Source organism: Salmo trutta, chromosome 16 (genome assembly GCF_901001165.1).
Source record: "Salmo trutta chromosome 16, fSalTru1.1, whole genome shotgun sequence".
Classification (NCBI taxonomy): Eukaryota; Metazoa; Chordata; class Actinopteri; order Salmoniformes; family Salmonidae; genus Salmo; species Salmo trutta.
Window position 1 is genome coordinate 39783933 of NC_042972.1, and position 14524 is coordinate 39798456.

General features: G+C 41.1%; 1 protein-coding gene across 1 annotated transcript in view; it reads right to left on the reverse strand.

Moving 5' to 3' along the window:
- The window catches only part of LOC115150747 (rap1 GTPase-activating protein 1), a 169455-nt gene that overhangs the window by 126825 nt on the left and 28106 nt on the right, over positions 1–14524 (reverse strand). Inside the window, exon 2 of the mRNA XM_029694359.1 lies at positions 5094–5130. The gene's annotated coding sequence lies outside the window, so the exon portion shown is untranslated. The remainder of the gene's footprint in view (positions 1–5093; positions 5131–14524) is intronic.

Consider the following 14524-nt stretch of genomic DNA (forward strand, 5'->3'; position numbering starts at 1 on the left):
GAAGACAAACAATGTATACGAAACGCTTCAGTCTGGTTTTAGACCCCATCATAGCACTGAGACTGCACTTGTGAAGGTGGTAAATGACCTTTTAATGACGTCAGACCGAGGCTCTGCATCTGTCCTCATGCTCCTAGATCTTAGTGCCGCTTTTGATACCATCGATCACCACATTCTTTTGGAGAGATTGGAAACCCAAATTGGTCTACATGGACAAGTTCTGGCCTGGTTTAGATCTTATCTGTCGGAAAGATATCAGTTTGTCTCTGTGAATGGTTCGTCCTCTGACAAATCAATTGTACATTTCGGTGTTCCTCAAGGAGCCGTTCTAGGACCACTATTGTTTTCACTATATATTTTACCTCTTGGGGATGTCATTCGAAAACATAATGTTAAATTCCACTGCTATGCGGACGACACACAGCTGTACATTTCAATGAAACATGGTGAAGCCCCAAAATTGCCCTCGCTAGAAGCCTGTGTTTCAGACATAAGGAAGTGGATGGCTGCAAATTTTCTACTTTTAAACTCGGACAAAACAGAGATGCTTGTCCTAGGTCCCAAGAAACAAAGAGATCTTCTGTTGAATCTGACAATTAATCTGGATGGTTGTACAGTCGTCTCAAATAAAACTGTGAAGGACCTCGGCGTTACTCTGGACCCTGATCTCTATTTTGAAGAACATATCAAGACTGCTTCAAGGACAGCTTTTTTCCATCTACGTAACATTGCAAAAATCAGAAACTTTCTGTCCAAAAATGACGCAGAAAAATTAATCCAGGCTTTTGTTACTTCTAGGCTCGACTACTGCAATGCTCTACTTTCCGGCTACCCGGATAAAGCACTAAACAAACTTCAGTTAGTGCTAAATACGGCTGCTAGAATCCTGACTAGAACCAAAAAATTTGATCATATTACTCCAGTGCTAGCCTCCCTACACTGGCTTCCTGTTAAGGCAAGGGCTGATTTCAAGGTTTTACTGCTAACCTACAAAGCATTACATGGGCTTGCTCCTACCTATCTTTCCGATTTGGTCCTGCCGTACATACCTACACGTACGCTACGGTCACAAGACGCAGGCCTCCTAATTGTCCCTAGAATTTCTAAGCAAACGGCTGGAGGTAGGGCTTTCTCCTATAGAGCTCCATTTTTATGGAATGGTCTGCCTACCCATGTGAGAGACGCAGACTCAGTCTCAACCTTTAAGTCTTTACTGAAGACTTATCTCTTCAGTAGGTCCTATGATTAAGTATAGTCTGGCCCAGGAGTGTGAAGGTGAACGGAAAGGCTGGAGCAACGAACCGCCCTTGCTGTCTCTGCCTTGTCGGTTCCCCTCTTCCCACTGGGATTCTCTGCCTCTAACCCTTTTACAGGGGCTGAGTCACTGACTTACTGGTGTTCTTCCATGCCGTCCATGGGAGGGGTGCGTCACTTGAGTAGGTTGAGCCACTGACGTGGTCTTCCTGTCTGGGTTGGCGCCCCCCCCTTGGGTTGTGCCGTGGCGGAGATCTTTGTGGGCTATACTCGGCCTTGTCTTCGGACGGTAAGTTGGTGGTTGTAGATATCCCTCTAGTGGTGTGGGGGCTGTGCTTTGGCAAAGTGGGTGGGGTTATATCCTGCCTGTTTGGCCCTGTCCGGGGGTATCATCGGATGGGGCCACAGTGTCTTCTGATCCCTCCTGTCTCAGCCTCCAATATTAATGCTGCAGTAGTTTATGTGTCGGGGGGCTAGGGTCAGTCTGTTACATCTGGAGTATTCTCTTGTCTTATCCGGTGTCCTGTGTGAATGTAAATATGCTCTCTCTAATTCTCTCTTTCTCTCTTTCTTTCTTTCTCTCGGAGGACCTGAGCCCTAGGATCATGCCTCAGGACTACCTGGCATGACTCCTCCTTGCTGTCCCCAGTCCACCTGGCCATGCTGCTGCTCCAGTTTCAACTGTTCTGCCTGCGGCTACGGAACCCTGACCTGTTCACCGGACGTGCTTGTTGCACCCTCGACAACTACTATGATTATTATTATTTGACCATGCTGGTCATTTACGAACATTTTAACATCTTGACCATGTTCTGTTATAATATCCACCCGGCACAGCCAGAAGAGGACTGGCCACCCCTCATAGCCTGGTTCCTCTCTAGGTTTCTTCCTAGGTTTTTGGCCTTTCTCAGGAGTTTTTCCTAGGGAGTTTTTCCCAGCCACCGTGCTTCTTTCACATGCATTGCTTGCTGTTTGGGGTTTTAGGCTGGGTTTCTGTACAGCACTTTGAGATTTCAGCTGATGTACGAAGGGCTATATAAATAAATTTGATTTGATTTGATTTGATCCCGCTGACGGGACGCCTATCCCTATTAATTAACAACATCCAGTGAAATTGGGGGGCGCGCAATTCAAATAAATAATCGTAATATTAAACATTTATGAACATACAAGTATCTTATATCGGTTAAAAGCTTAAATTCTTGTTAATCTAACTGCATTGTCCAATTTACAATAAGCTTTACAGCGAAAGCATACCATCCGATGGTTTGAGGAAGGCGCCACACAACAACATATTTTTCAACCAGCACAGGCTTCATAAAATCCCAAATAGCGATTAAATAAATCACTTACTTTTGAAAATCTTCCTCTGTTTGCAATCCCAAGGGTCTCAGCTACAACATGAATGGTCATTTTAGAAAAAAATCCTTCTTTATATCCCAAAAAGTCTGTTTAGTTGGCGCCATCGATTTCGGTAATCCACTCGTTCAACACGCAGACAAAGGAATCCAAAAAGCTACCGCTAAAGTTTGATCAAACAAGTCAAACTATGTTTCTATTTAATCCTCAGGTACCCGAAAATGTAAATAAACTATAATATTTCATACGGAAAGAAGTATGTTAGATAGAAAACAAAAATTAGCAGACTGATTTTCCACTGACTCTTTGTACCAAAACTCAAAATTCTTCCTCGTTTTGAAGAAACAAGCCTGAAACCTTGAACAAAGACTGTTGACATGTATTGGAAGCCATAGGAATTGCAATCTGGGAGCTAGAATTGCATAGCTTCCCATTATAAGAGCCTGGGACGTAAAAAAAAAAGATTCTGGTTGGTTTTTCTTTGGATTTTCGTCTACCATATCAATTGTTTTATAGTCTCATACATTATTTTAATATTTCTACAAACTTCAAAGTGTTTTCTATCCAATGCTACCAATTATATGCATATCCTGGCTTCTGGGCCTGAGTAACAGACAGTTTACTTTGGGCACATCAGTCAGGCGGAAATTTAGAAAAATAGATTAACATACTACAGTTTTGGCAAGTCAGTTAGGACAACACAATACATTTTTCCAACAATTGTTTACAGACAGATTATTTCACTTATAACTCACTGTATCACAATTCCAGTGGGTCAGAAGTTTACATACACTGTGCCTTTAAACAGCTTGCAAAATTCCAGAAAATTATGTCATGGCTTTAGAAGCTTCTGATAGGCTAATTGACATAATTTGAGTCAATTGGAGGTGTACCTGTGGATGTATTTCAAGGCCTACCTTCAAATTCAGTGCCTCTTTGCTTGACATCACGGGAATATCAAAAGAAATCAGCCAAGACCTCAGAAAAACAATTGTAGACGTCCACAAGTCTGGTTCATCCTTAGGAGCAATTTCCAAACGCCTGAAGGTACCACGTTCAAACGTTTTGGGTTCAAACGCCAGACTACGGTTTGCAACTGCACATGGGGACAAGGATCATACTTTTTGGAGAAATGTCCCCTGGTCTGATGAAATAAAAATAGAACTGTTTGGCAACAATGACCATCGTTATGTTTGGAGGAAAAAGGGGAAGGCTTGCAAGCCGAAAAAACACCATCCCAACCGTGAAGCACGGGGGTGGCAGCATCATGTTGTGGGGGTGCTTTGCTGCAAGGGGGACTGGTGCACTTCACAAAATAGATGGCATCATGAGGAAAGATAATTCTGTGGATATATTGAAGCAACATCTCAAGACATCAGTCAGGAAGTTAAAGCTTGGTCGCAAATAGGTCTTCCAAATGGACAATGACCCCAAGCATACTTCCAAAGTTGTGGCAAAATGGCTTAAGGACAACAAAGTCAAGGTATTGGAGTGGCCATCAGAAAGCCCTGACTTCAATTCTTTAAAAGATTTGTGGGCAGAACTGAAAAAGCGTGTGTGAGCAAGGAGGACTACAAACCTGACTCAGTTACACCAGCTCTGTCAGGAGAAATGGGCCAGAATTCACCAAAGTTATTGTGGGATGCTTGTGGAAGGCTACCCAAAACGTTTGACCCAAGTTAAACAATTTAAAGGCAATGCTACCAAATACTAATTGAGTGTTTGTAAACTTCTGACCCACTGGAAATGTGATGAAAGAAATAAAAGCTGAAATAAATAATTCTCTCTACTATTATTCTGACATTTCACATTCTTAAAATAAAGTGGTGATCCTAACTGACCTAAGTCAGGGAATTTTTACTAGGATTAAATGTCAGGAATTGTGAAAAACCAAGTTCATATGTATTTGGCTAAGGTGTATGTAAACTTCTGACTTCAACTGTATCTATAAAACTCCTGAGAAGAGAGGCACGGCAGGTCAGAGTACTAATGTCAGTTGAAAATACAAAATACAGGAGGCCTTAACGTGCTATAGCAGATAAAACAGGCAGAGCGCAGAACGCATGCTGCCTCCGGGCAGATGAAACACTCACATCAAAACACAACCATCCATCCCTCTCCAAATCGATTCAGTACTGAGGCGCGTAACAGACAGAAAGGGCTGAAGCCATGCATACTCCTCCTGCTGCTGCCTCCACGCTGGGGCAATAATCTGAGCCCATGGAGTCACCAGACTGGCCAGTCCCATTTCAAATGCCACATTCATAACCTGGAGTTATTCTCACTGCTGCTGCTGCTCGCATCAACAGCAGGGAATAGTGCTGCAAGTGCTCTGTTTGTTCCTGGCTGACAGACAATGATGACTGGAAATGTTGTGTTCATCAGTTCACCAACAAACACACTACAGGTTCAACAAACAGCTTGATTTCATTTAGCTCTTAATATTGTCGGCAGTGTGATACACATGTCCATTTTCTTACCTGTTTTATGTCTGTGTATTCTCCTCTTACGGTTTTCCTGAAAAAGAGGAAATGACCTTTTAAAATTACAAAGAAAACGTAAACATCCTAATTAACACCCTACCCATTTCAGGATTTGATGTATTCTACCATCAGTGTTGGAATAACATTTTTCCTAAAATATATATTTTTTTACTTCAAACTTGTCATAGTCACTGGCACACTAAACTGCATAGTGCTGTGAATGCCATCTTTCTGCATAAGTAAACTGAATTAAACTTTCAGCTGCATGAGTATGCATCATGAATATCAATTATTCCTAAAGTGGAGCTGTGAAAATGTGCAGGCAGTTCCATTGTGTGGGCTGATGGAAATGCACATGGGCGGTTAACATCACAGGTTAATGCCAAAACAAAGCCACCAGGAAAATTCTTACTTTGGGGGCTGGGTGAATTGATATGTATGGCAACATACACTGAGTGTAGAAAACATAAGGAACACCTGCTCTTTCCATGACATAGACTGACCAGGTGAATCCAGGTGAAAGCAATGATCACTTATTGATGTCACTTGTTAAATCCACTTCAATCAAGGGGAAGGGGAGGAGACAGATTAAAGAAGGATTTTTAAGCCTTGAGACATGGATTGGGTATGTGTGCCATTCAGAGGGTGAATGGGCAAGACAAAAGATTTAAGTGCCTTTGAACAGTGTATGGTACTAGGTGCCAGGTGCACCAGTTTAAATGTGTCAAGAAATTCAACAATGCTGGATTTTTCACACAACAGTTTCCTGTGTGTATCAAGAATGGTCCACCACCCCAAGGACATCCAGGCAACGTGACACAACTGTGGGAAGCATTGGAGTCAACATGGGCCAGCATCCCTGTTGTTAGGTTCTTATTTTTCAGAGTAAATAACTCACGGACACTAGTGAAGCTTTAACCAAATGTAATTCTTCCCAAAGGTCTGTACAGCTCGTTACCTGTATAAAAGACACCTGGGAGCCATTAAAATGCAAAACAATTTATAACATTTTTGACATGCGTTTTATCTGGATTTTTAGTTTTTTTGTGGGACACAAAAAAAGGCAGTGTAGAACACAATTGCCCAAAATGCATTGCTCCAATAACGTTCAAAAGATTGTCCTGAAGTTTGCCTGCCCCCCCCCCACCCACAAAATGAATTTCCTATGAATTAAGTCGCACAAAAATTAGCATTTTCCTACAAATTCAGTCGAACAAAAATGTGTGCATTTTCACACGAATTAAGCCACACAAAAACGCACAATTTCTGTTGAAATACTTTTTGTACATATTTGCCTGAATTGAGTGTGAGAGTGTTGATTAAAAACTGCAGTGTGTTTATCTCAAAGTAAATATTTGCTGCAGAGATGAGCTTATTGAATCTGACTATGCTGTATTTAGCTCAGACAGTCACGTGTTGAACAAGTAATAAACAATGTACTCTGACAATTATCATTGTGACTGTACCAGCATCATCAGTTATACTGTAATCTGTCAGCCACTATGTCTAATTAGTGGGAAAAACAGTAGGTAATTAGTTAGTTTGTTATCAAGATGGAGGCCTGGGCAGGCTACACTCATTAACTCATTGGTAATGAGGAGCTGGAGGGAGAGACCAAGGACAACAATACTCAAACATATTTATTTATATCATAGTTTTTAAATGAATACCTCCTACATATCCTTCTTTCCAGGTGGAACTAGAATATCAATAGCCATGGGGCAAATTATACTGTACAAATATATAGAAATACTGATATAGAAGTAATAGAAAAAGTACCACTGACCTTTCACAAATCAATATTTTTTAAGGTACAATGACGCAACATGAATGTAGATGACATACTATCAATACAGTGATACGGTGATATATCCGCAACCTTGATTATGATGAGAGGCTTCATAGACAAGGTACCAGTCAAAAGTTTGGATACACCTACTCATTCAAGGGTTTTTCTTTATTTTCACTATTTTCTACAACGTAGAATAACACTTTTTGGATTATTTAAACCAAATTGAACATGTTTCATTATTTATTTGAGGCTAAATTGATATTATTTACGTATTATATTAAGTTTAAATAAGTGTTCATTCAGTATTGTTGTAATTGTCATTATTACAAAGATTTTTTTTATTTTTTTTTATATATCATTTATTTTTATTTTTAATGTATTTATTTATTTATATATATATATATATATATATATATATATATATATATTTTTTTTTTTTTAAATCGGCCGATTAACCGGCATCGGCTTTTTTGGGGTCCTCAAATAATCGTTATCGGCGCTGAAAAATCATAATCGGTCGACCTCTAATGCCAACTGTGGTTAACAGTCATTCAAGCCCAGCATGCAGTGGGGGAAAAAAGTATTTGATCCCCTGCTGATTTTGTACGTTTGCCCACTGACAAAGAAATGATCGGTCTATAATTTTAACGGTAGGTTTATTTGAACAGTGAGAGACAGAATAACAACAAAAAATCCAGAATAATGCATGTCAAAAATTGTATAAATTGATTTGCATTTTAATGAGGGAAATAAGTATTTGACCCCCTCTCAATCAGAAAGATTTCTGGCTCCCAGGTGTCTTTTATACAGGTAACGAGCTGAGATTAGGAGCACACTCTTAAAGGGTGTGCTCCTAACCGCAGCTTGTTACCTGTAAAAAAGACACCTGTCCACAGAAGCAATCAATCAATCAGATTCCAAACTCTCCACCATGGCCAAGACCAAAGAGCTCTCCAAGGATGTCAGGAACAAGATTGTAGACCTACACAAGGCTGGAATGGGCTACAAGACCATCGCCAAGCAGCTTGGTGAGAAGGTGACAACATTTGGTGCGATTATTCGCAGATGGAAGAAACACAAAAGAACTGTCAATATCCCTCGGCCTGGGGCTCCATGCAAGATCTCACCTCGTGGAGTTGCAATGATCATGAGAACGGTAAGGAATCAGCCCAGAACTACACGGGAGGATCTTGAACTTTGTAAATGATCTAAAGGCAGCTGGGACCGTAGTCACCAAGAAAACAATTGGTAACACACTACGCTGTGAAGGACTGAAATCCTGCAGCGCCTGCAAGGTCCCCCTGCTCAAGAATACATATAAATGCCCGTCTGAAGTTTGCCGATGAACATCTGAATGACTCAGAGGACAACTGGTGAAAGTGTTGTGGTCAGATGAGACAAATGGAGCTCTTTGGCATCAACTCAACTCGCCGTGTTTGGAGGAGGAGGAATGCTGCCTATGACCCCAAGAACACCATCTCCACCGTCAAACATGGAGGTGGAAACATTATGCTTTGGAGGTGTTTTTCTGCTAAGGGGACAGGACAACTTCACCGCATCAAAGGGACGATGGACGGGGCCATGTACCGTCAAATCTTGGGTGAGAACCTCCTTCCCTCAGTCAGGGCATTAAAAATGGATCGACCCAAAACACACGGCCAAGGCAACAAAGGAATGGCTCAAGAAGAAGCACATTAAGGTCCTGGAGTGGCCTAGCCAGTCTCCAGACCTTAATCCCATAGAAAATCTGTGGAGGGAGCTGAAGGTTCGAGTTGCCAAACGTCAGCCTCGAAACCATAATGACTTGGAGAAGATCTGCAAAGAAGAGTGGGACAAAATCCCTCCTGAGATGTGTGCAAACCTGGTGGCCAACTACAAGAAACGTCTGACCTCTGTGATTGCCAACAAGGGTTTTGCCACCAAGTACTAAGTCATGTTTTGCAGAGGGGTCAAATACTTATTTCCCTCATTAAAATGCAAATCATTTTATAACAATTTTGACGTGTTTTTCTGGATATTTTTGTTGTTATTCTGTCTCTCACTGTTCAAATTAACCTACCATTAAAATTATAGACTGATCATTTCTTTGTAAGTGGGCAAACGTACAAAATCAGCAGGGAATCAAATACTTTTTTCCCCCACTGTAGCTATCAAGCAAGCAAGTCATTTACAGCATCCATCTATTCTACCAACAATGCCTTACTCTACGTCATATAAATATTTAAACCTCTTATAAAGTTGGTGTGGTAGCATAAACTGGAAATCTTATATTTTTGACTGTTTGTTTCATATCTTCAAAGTAGTTACAATGCTGTCAGTTCCACTTTAAGCAGACTAACATTCTCTGCTTATCTTCCATCATGATGTTTAATCATATCCAGCCAAATGATGGCAGCAGCAGACAATATGATTTTCCATGATTTTTCATGTACAGTGGCAAGAAAAAGTATGTGAACCCTTTGGAAATACCAGGATTTTTGCATAAATTGGTCATAAAATTTGATCTGATCTTCATCTAGGTCACAACAATAGACAAACACAGTCTGCTTAAACTAATAACACAAGCAATATGTTTTCTTGTCTTTATTGAACACACCATGTAAACATTCCCAGTACAGGGTGGGAAAAGTATGTGAACCCTTGGATTTAATAACTGGTTGACCCTCCTTTGGCAGCAATAACTTCAACCAAACATTTTCTGTAGTTGCGGATCAGACCTGCACAATGGTCATGAGGAATGTTGGACCATTCCTCTTTACAAAACTTTCAGTTCAACAATATTCTTGGGATGCCTGGTGTGAACTGCTCTTTTGAGGTTATGCCACAGCATCTCAATCGGGTTGAGGTCAGGACTCTGACTGGGCCACTCCAGAAGGCGTATTTTCTTCTGTTATTGATTTACTTCTGTGTTTTGGGTCGTTGTCCTGTTGCATCACCCAACTTCTGTTGAGCTTCAATTGGCAGACAGATAGCCTAACATTCTCCTGCAAAATATCTTGATAAACTTGGGAATTCATTTTTCTGTCAACGATAGCAAGCTGTCCAGGCCCTGAGGCAGCAAAGCAGCTCCAAACCATGACGCTCCCTCTACCGTACTTTACATCTGGGATGAGGTTTTGATGTTTGTGTGCTGTGGCTTTTTTGTCCACACAGTGTTGTATGTTCCTTCCTTCCTTCCAAACAACTCAACTCTATTTTCATCTGTCCACAGAATATTTAGCCAGTAGCGCTGTGGAACATCAAGGTGCACTTTTGCAAACTTTAGACGTGCAGAAACGGGTTTTTTTTGGACAGCAGTGGCTTCTTACGTGGTGTCCTCCCATGAACACCATTCTTATTTAGTGTTTTACATATTGTACACTTGTCAATAGGGATGTTAGCATGTTCCAGAGATTTCTGTAAGTCTTTAGCTGACACTCTGGGATTCTTCTTAACCTCATTGAGCCTTTTGCGCTGTGCTCTTGCAGTCGTCTTTGCAGGACGGCCACTACTAGGGAGAGTAGCAACAGTACTGAACATTATTTATAGACAATTTGTCTTACCGTGGACTCATGAACATCAAGGATTTTAGAGACACTTTTGTAACCCTTTCCAGCTTTATGCAAGTCAGCAATTCTTAATTTTAAGTCTTCTGAGATCTCTTTTGTTCGAGTCATGGTTCACATCAGGCAATGCTTCTTGTGAATAGCAAACAAACATTTTGTGAGTGTTTTTATAGGGCAAAGCAGCTCTAACCAACATCTCGTCTCATTGATTGGACTCCAGGTTAGCTGACACATGACTCCAATTAGCTTTTGGAGAAGTCATTAGCTTAGGGGTTCACATACTTTTTCCAACCAACACTGAACGTTTAAATTATGTATTCGATATAGACAAGAAAATACAATAATTTGTGTTTTATTAGTTTAAGCACACGATGTTTGTCTATTGTTGTGACTTTGATGAAGATCAGATCAAATTTGATGACCAATTTATGCAGAAATCCAGGTAATTCCAAAGGGTTCACAAACTTTTTCTTGCCACTGTAGTTTGAGAAAACGTGTTCGTATCAATAATTGATCTACCAATGTATCTGCACCTCTGCACACAGTTGTGTCACCTGCACAGACAAAGTCTGCATAACTAGCCCACTTCCTCTGGATGGTAAAATAGCATGGCCGTATTGGATTTATCTCTAAGTGAGAGATAGGAGAAACGGCAGTAAAATACAGGGTTTATAAAGGTTGACAAGGGCTTTTCTTTTGGAAATCAATACATCAGCAACCCAGAAATACATTGCCAGAGAATAAAAGAGATAATAACTAATACCCTTATACTGTGGTAAAGAAAGCCTTCTTCTTCTTGAATCTATTGATTTTAGTATTTTTTTGTTCATGTTATCTGCTAGATGTGACTGTTACCAAAAGCTCAAACCCATGGAGGCTGTTGTTGTATGCCAAAAGAAAGGCCACAGCAAACTGACCCTTATCTGAAGTTCAGAAAATGCAGAGAATAACGAAGAGAAACTGGGAAAGATGCTCAAGCTTCACATCTCAGAGTGCAGTAGCTAGGCAGCATGTTCACCACCAGGTGTCTTTGTATAATACCATGACACGTTCCACCAAAATAATGTTGACTATAAAACCTCTCGGGCTATAACACCTACACAGAACCCCACGGACAACAGAACCCACACACATCCATCTGATGATGATAGTTGTGATCCTCCATCTGCAGCATACAGAGAAACATCTTCAAGCAGAACAGAAAGGAGGAGGAGGATGTTACTGTTATCTCACATTCAGCTTGCTCCACAGAGACTGGGATGAAGTTCTGTGAACAGATCAAGTGACACATGCAGAGCATGTGCAATTTTATCGAACAGTGTTCTCCTATGGTAAATACATCATAGGGCTTGACATTACACATGTAGTCATACATGACATTAGGCTAATGTTTTAAACATTATTAAAAATGATCTGGTTTTGGCTGCTCAGACACATGCAATAGTGCTGAATGATTAGTGCATTTTGAGGTCAGTTCTAAAAAAAATTAGCAAGATTTACTATTATGGTTTCGATTATTTTTTTTTAAACTCAATTTGACTACTGTAAAAACACAGAATAAAACAATAAATAAAAGTCCCATGATGGTAGTGACTGCCCATGACTGCTTATCACTTATTAACCTTCAGTTAATTCACATTACTTTAACAAAACATTTGTTGTGTATAATGCATTTGTTTTATTTGGCGACTTTATTATTTCATTCCAAATCATAATCTCATCTCTCTAGAGCTGCTGCCTATGCTGTCTGACAAAATCACTATTTTAATAGTAAATAAGGCATATTTTTATGACTGCTGAATACCAGATATCAATCACTTAGATCATGTATTTTCAGGTAGAGATACCTCACGAAGAAACTGCTCTCTATGTATCCCTTCTTGACCACACATTCATCTGTCTCTTATGTAGCAGGCATAAAAGAAACACAGACCAGACAAATAACCGCGCAATGGATTATGGTAGAACATTGGCCTGTTGGAAACTACAACTCCCTACTACATCGCACAGTTCGGATGTGATCTGATTTAGCTCTGGAGAATATGCAGTGCAATGTGCACATTGAGCTCACAGAAAAAATCTGAACGAAATGTAATTCAAATCATCTTTAATATTCAATTATTACATTTGAAACTTAAAAGTGAATGGGTAGAACGATCTAAATGTTTCATATCTAGAGCATACAAAATTGTTTACACAATCTCAAGAATGGCGAACACTAGAATGGCACCGGAGTGGATGGCTGCCGTTTTACCGGCTCCTAACCAAATGTGCTATTTTGTTCATTTTTTCGCGTTGTTTGCAACTTATTTTGTACATAATGTTGCTGCTACTGTCTCTTATGACCGAAAATAACTTCTGGACATCAGAACAGCGATTACCCACCTCGAACTGTACAAAGATTTTTTCTATAATGAGTCCGATGCGAAGGATATACTGCTTTTTTAGGAACAGGCCCAAATCCCCGTCAATTGGGTGAAGAAAAGACGGAGAAAAAGGGGGCGGAGGTCGGGCTGCCTTCTGAGAATTCATAGGCTAGTGAGTAAACCCCCACTACCATCCGTTCTATTGGCCATCGTGCAATCATTGGAAAACAAAATGGATGACCTACGATCAAGAGTATCCTACCAACGGGACATTAAAAACTGTAATATTTTATGTTTCTACGAGTCGTGGCTGAACGACAACACGGATAATATAGAGCTGCCGGGATTTCCATGCATCGGCAGGGCAGAGAAGCTACGTGAGGGTGTATGTCTATTTGTCAATAACAGCTTGTATGCTGTCACGTCTACTCCCGCTCCCTGGCATCGTCCTGCGCCTGGGACCACGCGTCGGGGGGACGGGACGGGACGGGGTGGGGGGGTAATTGTCACGTACTCCCACTCCCCCTCTCCGGCACTCGACCTTGCTAGTTTACTTATCATTACACACACCTGGCACCATCGTTACGCGTACCTGTGCCTCATGAGACTCGCATGGACTCCATCACTTCTATGATTACCTCCCCTATATCTGTCACTCCCTTTGGTTCATTCCCCAGGCCGTATTAGTTATGTTTTCATGTCCAGACGCTACTCTTGTTGTGTATTGTTCCATGTTTAATTAATTATTAAATTCACCCCCTGTACTTGCTTCTCGACTCATTGCTTGCCTGAGGTAGAGTACCATATGATAAGCTGGAGACCACACCATCTACCAAGAGACTTCTCATCTATATTATTCATAGCTGTCTACTTACAGTACCACCACAAACCTATGCTAAGACTGCACTCAACCAGCTGTATAAGGCCATAAGCAAACAAGACTTTAATGCAGGCAAACTTAAATCCATTTTAACTCCTTTGTACCAGCATGTCACATGTGCAACCAGAGGGAGAAAAAAATCTAGACCATCTACCTACACACCCCTCACCCTCCATTTGGCAAATCTGACCATAATTATATCCTCCTGATTCCTGCTTACAAGCAAAAACTATAGCAGGAAGTACCAGTGACTCGCTCAATACAGAAGTGATCAGATGACGAGGATGCTACGCTACAGGACTGTTTTGCTAGCACAGACATTAATATGTTCCAGGACTCATCCAATGACATTGAGGTGTACACCACCTCAGTCATCGGCTTCATCAATAAGTGCATCGACGATGTCGTCCCCACAGCGACCGTACGTACATATCCCAACCAGAAGCCATGGATTACAGGCAACATCCGCATCGAGTTAAAGGCTAGAGCTGCCGCTTTCAAGGAGCAGGACTCTAATCCGGACACTTAAAAGAAATCCCATTACTCCCTCAGACAAACCATCAAACAGGCAAAGCGTCAATACAGAATTATGATTGAATCCTACTACACTGGCTCTGATGGTCGTCGGAATTGGCAGGGCTTGAAAACTATTATGGACTACAAAGGAAAACCAGCCGTGAGCTGCCCAGTGACGCGAGCCTACAAGATGAGCTAAAAGCTTATTTTGCTCGCCTCTCGACCCACTCCACTACAGTCCCATCAATGTTAATGGGGGCCTTTTCGGCCCTCCTTTTCCTATAGTCCACAATCAGCTCCTTTGTCTTGCTCACATTGAGGGACCGAGT